Raw genomic sequence first — 5971 nt, 5'->3', positions numbered from 1 at the left:
GAAAAACTTTCTGAGCTATTGAAATTAACTGGGACCTGCTCATGCCTTCAAACCCTTCTAGCTTTTGGAGTTTCTTTTTAATATCGAGGGCTGAAAGCCAAATTAATAGCCACGCTGTTTTCGATAGCATCCGGATCTATGGGTGTATACACCCGGGATGCTTCGCAAAGGCGTTCAAAAAATGCAGCAGGGGATTCCTGCGGGTCCTGGGAAATTCCAGAAACCTTCAAAGGTTGGTGGGCTTGCGGGCCGCAGCCTTTAGGCCTGATAAGATACCAGTGAAAAGCATCCAACAAGGCTCTTCCCTCCCGGCAGTTGTGACCCCATTGAGGTCTAGTAAAAGGGAAAGCCGCCTCGATGTGGTCCCTATTTTCCTCTATTGATCCCCCTCCTGGCCCTAGAACTGCCTTTTTACCTTCCTGCCTAATTCTGTCCCTTTCTTCCAAAGTGAAGAGAATATTTAAAAGTTGCTGGCAGTCTTCCCAGGTAGGTCTATGAGTTTGTAGGATAGTTTCTATGAACCCTATCAGAGCTAGAGGCTTTTCCGAGAATGGGGGATTTAGGCTTTTCCAATTATATAGGTCACTGGTGGAGAACGGGACACACACAAGGAAGGGCCGTTCCTCAAGGTCAGGGTCAGTTCCCGAAGGGGGTGCTTCTGAGTGGCAAGATAGGATCCCTTCTCTGCCCATACTCAGATCCACTCCAAGTGTGAGGTAGGAATGTAACTGGAAGTTATAGCCTCCTCTTGCAGCTGCTGTGTAGGATTAGGGGCTTTAGCTTTTGGCCTACAAGAGGGTGGTAGCTCGATTTCCTCAGGAGACTCTGTAAGGACAGGAAGTCCTGAGGCTTCCTTTTTATCCCCTCTCTTTTCTAGACTCAAATCCGGCCTGACTAGAAAGACATAGCGCCCTTTCTGTATGGAGCAAGCTTTTAGCCATTGTGGCAGATTCATTGATAAATTTAGCTATTGGTCAATATATGGAAACTGCTCAGGGTGGCCTGGATCCTCAGTTATGATGTTCCAAACTGCCCTTACTAGCCAGAGGTTAAAAGTCGCGGCTGATGGCCAGCCTACCCCAAAGGTGGGCCATTCTGATTCACAGAGAGTGCAAAGCCTTCTTTTTGACCATTTAACTCCTTACCCACAGTAGTCTCCATAAGCTTCTTGAAAGTGCTTTAGGAAGACAGCCTAAGGGAGTCTTTTGTGTACTGGGTCCTCCTCCCATGTTTAATAGTTCAAGCCACCAATATACAAAATTGAAACTGTCCAAAAAATGCAGAAATTAGCACACCAATAAAAGCAAGAAAGACAGACAGTTAACTAGTACCCAGTTATGAGACAAGAGAGGAAGAAGCCACTAGAAGAGAATCAGGGCAGGGGAAGCCAGACAGGGAGCCCTGAAGTTAGAGGTCTTGGATCCAAGAGAAAAGATTTTATATTTTGCGAGCTCCGACAGCCACTAACCTAATATGAAGCTTATAAATTTCCTTTTACTTTTGCCCAGAAATTTCCAATTTGATTTTAATTAGGGAATTTCCAATTTTGCATGCATAAAAACTCAGTCCTTACACAGTTACACATTAAACAAAGACTTCACATACACAAATCACAAAAAGCAATACACAGTTCAATAGACAAGGGGAAGGGTTCCACTTTCAGGGGTTTCTCAGGTGTTCTGCTAGCCACGTTCCCAGAGCTTAGACTTAGATACCAGAGAATCCCATTCACACACCAAACCAATCACTCAGAGGCCTCTCAGGTGTTTGCAAGCCACTTTCCACTCACACACTAATTAAAAAAGACTGAGATCTCGACAAACACCTTATGAACACAAAGAAGATGCGTCTGGGAGTCCGTGGCAAGATCAATTAACCGGGTTAACTCAGTTTCCTCTAATGCAGTGGTAGTCGACCTGGCCCCTACCACCCACTAGTGGGTGTTCCAACTTTCATGGTGGGCGGGAGTGGAGCAACCAAAGTATAAATAAATAGATTTAACCATAGTAAGTTGTTTTTAAAGATTTATTCTGTGCCTGACCAGGCAGTGGTACAGTGAATAGAGTGTCAGACTGGGATGCGGAGGACCCAGGTTCGAGACCCCAAGGCCGCCAGCTTGAGCGCGGGCTCATCTGGTTTGAGCAAAAGCTCACCAGCTTGGACCCAAGGTCGCTGGCTCGAGCAAGGGGTTACTCAGTCTGCTGTAGCCCCACAGTCAAGGCAGATATGAGAACGCAATCAATGAACAACTAAGGTCTCGTAACAAAAAACTAACGATTGATGCTTCTCATCTCTCTTCATTCCTGTCTGTCCCTATCTATCCCTCTCTCTGACTCTCTCTTTGTCTCTGGAAAAAAAAAAAAAGATTTATTCTGCCAAACTTAGCAAAAATCCGACATAAAGTACTTGGTAAGTAATTATTATATGATTTAACTTGCTGTAACTCTGCTTTATAAATTTTATAAAGTAAAGTTACTTCCCTACTTTATAAATCACCATTACTGTGGAACCAGTAGGCGGTTAGAAAATTTTACTACTAACAGAGATACAAAAGTGGGCGGTAGATATATAAAAAGGTTGAGCACCCCTGCACTAAATGCATGGAAAAGATGTAAGCTTGAAGGAGTCCCATGATACACAAGATAATCTCAGGTTTTAATTATGTTAAAAGGTAAACCAGTTTCTAGGTCCCAACCAACAATTTTTTTAAAAATTTTCATAAAAGTGTATTTGAGCCAAACTGACAACATGATGGCAAGCAAGATCTCAAATGCTCTAGAGAAAGACAGTTTTGCAGTTTCCTTTATATAGCTGGAATACGAATTTATTCATTGACAATATAAAACTTGATCTGCACTGAAATAATATACTTTTGGCTATCCAAATTCAAAACTCGGTCTCAGCTGAGATTATATCTCTCTTGGGTCTACAAACTGATTTTTTTAGTGAATTTAAATGTCGATGCAATAATTTTTTTTTTTTAAGAAAGAGAGAGATCAGAGGAAAGAGATGAGAAGTGTCGACTTACAGTTGCTTCACTTTAGTTGTTCACTGATGGTTTCTCATATATGCCTTGATTGGGGGGAGGGGGGTTCCAGCAGAGCCAGTGACCCCTTGTTCAAGCGAGCTACCTTGGCCTCAAACCAGTGCCCTTGGGATTATGTCCATGGTCCCGCACCAAGCCAGCAACCCCTCACTTAAACTGACAAGTCCACACTCAAGTCGACGACCTTGGGCCTTTAAATCAGGGACCTCAGATTCCTGGGTCAACACTGCACAACCACTGGTCAGGCCAATGTGATAAATTTTATAAGCCTTTTGAGATACGTGTGCTTTACCAAAATGTTTGATGTTTTTAGAGAAGCTAATATATTATCTTGGTGATTCTGTCAAACTAAAGAGGACTTAAGTTTGCAGTTAATGATTAAATAATTTGATTTGTAAAATGTGTAGACTTTTTGTATGTTATATAAATCACATTTAAATGTTTAGACAATTTTTGCTTAAATGGATATATGAAGTAAATAGATTAAATAATAAAAAAACACAGATGGGGATTTGTGTTCCCCTTCAGGTACAAAAAGCTCCTCGAACTTTAAGGATCTTAAAAATAGAACCCAACTGCCTGACCTGTGGTGGCACAGTGGATAAAGCATCGACCTGGAATGCTGAGGTCACCAGTTTGGAACCCTGGCTTCCCTGGTCAAGGCACATATGGAAGTTGATGCTTCCTGCTCTACCCTGCCTTCTCTCTCTCTTCCTCTCTCTCTCTCTCTCTCTCTCTCTCTTCCTCTCTCTCTCTCTCCTCTAAAATGAATAAATAAAATCTTTTTTTTTTTTGTATTTTTCTTGAAGCTGGAAACAGGGAGAGACAGACAGACTCCCGCATGCACCCAACCGGAATCCACCCGGCACGCCCACCAGGGGGCGACGCTCTGCCCACCAGGGGGCGATGCTCTGCCCCTCTGGGGCGTCGCTCTGCCGCAACCAGAGCCACTCTAGCGCCTGGGGCAGAGGCCAAGGAGTCATCCCAGCGCCCGGGCCATGTTTGCTCCAATGGAGCCTTGGCTGCATGAGGGGAAGAGAGAGACAGAGAGGAAGGAGGGGGGGGGGTGGAGAAGCAGAAGGGCGCTTCTCCTGTGTGCCCTGGCCGGGAATCGAACCTGGGTCCCCCGCATGCCAGGCCGACGCTCTACCGCTGAGCCAACCAGCTAGGGCCTAAATAAAATCTTTTTTAAAAAAAATAGAACCCAACTGCCCTGCTCTCCCTGCACCCAGCCCTGGCAGCTCATTACTGCAAAGAGAAGTCTCGCTGATGAAGGATTCACTGTGGGTCTAAATCCACGGTCTCCAGCCACCCCGTCCTCAATCCTGCAAGCACTTCTCCTGTGGTTTCCTTTGCTAGCCTCTTTACTCACCCTTCCTAGAATCCAAGTGAAGCCTTCTGTTTTCTCCCTAAAACATTTTCCCCACCAACTTTGCCCTTACTTGTCAGCAGCATAATGGCCTCACCTTTCATTTGACTGAAACAGCACAAAAACCAGGCAGGTACCCTTCCTACCACCACATCCAGAAATTCACCCTCCTCCTCATCGTGACATTTTCCCCATCTGGTGCAGTAAACGACATGTCCTTTTTCTTGCCAGCGTAACTATCTCTGAGCTTGAGGGTCTATAGCAGCAAGAGTTCCAGGGGCAGAAAAAAGAGAAATGTTAGCTAACATGTGATCCTCTTAGGCAGTGCAGGATGCTATAACCATACCGTCAGACGGGATGGCTTACACAATAAAAATTCTTCTCAGTCTTGGAGGCTGGACATTCAGGATCAAGGTGCCAACAAATCGAGTTTCTAAGGAGGGCCCACTTCCTCACTTGCAGATGGTCATCTTCTCATTGCAGCTTCACAAGGTTGATAATGAGACAAGCTCTAGTGTTGTTGTTTTTTTCTCTTCTAATAAGGACACTAATCCCATCATGGGAGCTCTACCCTCATGACCTCACCTAAACCTAATCACATCCCAAAGCCCTGCCTCCTAATACCATCCCATTCAGGGTTAGGGTTCAACAATAAATTTGGGGGGACACAAACATGCAATCTATAACAGTGATGAATGCTTACTCCACACCGGGCACCACAGTAACCTCTCTGCACAGATTCTTTCTTTTCTTTTTTTTTTTTGTATTTTTCTGAAGCTGGAAACGGGGAGAGACAGTCAGACTCCCGCATGCGCCCGACCAGGATCCACCCGGCACGCCCACCAGGGGCGACGCTCTGCCCACCAGGGGGCGATGCTCTGCCCCTCTGGGGCGTCGCTCTGCCGCAACCAGAGCCACTCTAGCGCCTGGGGCAGAGGCCAAGGAGCCATCCCCAGCGCCCGGGCCATCTTTGCTCCAATGGAGCCTTGGCTGCGGGAGGGGAAGAGAGAGACAGAGAGGAAGGAGGGGGGGGGTGGAAAAGCAAATGGGCGCTTCTCCTGTGTGCCCTGGCCGGGAATCGAACCCGGGTCCCCCGCACACCAGGCCGACGCTCTACCGCTGAGCCAACCGGCCAGGGCCCAGATTATTTCATATAGTCCTTGCACCGTCCATAATTTAGAAATTGTTATCCTACATTTGATACATAAGGAAACTGAGTCCTCAGGAAACAGGCCACATAGGTAGCTGATAAGAGTCAGTCTTCAAACCTAATTCTAGTTTGTTCCAATACAACTCAGCTGGCGCCATGCTCCTACACCAGCCTTCCCAACCCTGCCATGAACCAGCTGTGGGGCCTTCAGATCAGTTTCCTGAATGCTGGCCTCACCTGTAAAGTAAGAGCTCAGGTCAGATGAACTTGAAAAGATCCCAACCAAGTCTTAAAATCTGCAAGTTGGCCTGTAAGATGAAGCAGCCACACCCCACAGCTGGCCTCGACCCTCCTCACTGCCATAATTGAACTGAAGCTAGAAAAGAACTGGACATCGGCTCCACAT

The sequence above is a fragment of the Saccopteryx leptura genome, chromosome 6 (assembly GCF_036850995.1).
Source record: "Saccopteryx leptura isolate mSacLep1 chromosome 6, mSacLep1_pri_phased_curated, whole genome shotgun sequence".
Classification (NCBI taxonomy): domain Eukaryota; kingdom Metazoa; phylum Chordata; class Mammalia; order Chiroptera; family Emballonuridae; genus Saccopteryx; species Saccopteryx leptura.
The sequence above is the reverse complement of the archived record's forward strand: the minus strand, read 5'-3'. Positions refer to the sequence as shown.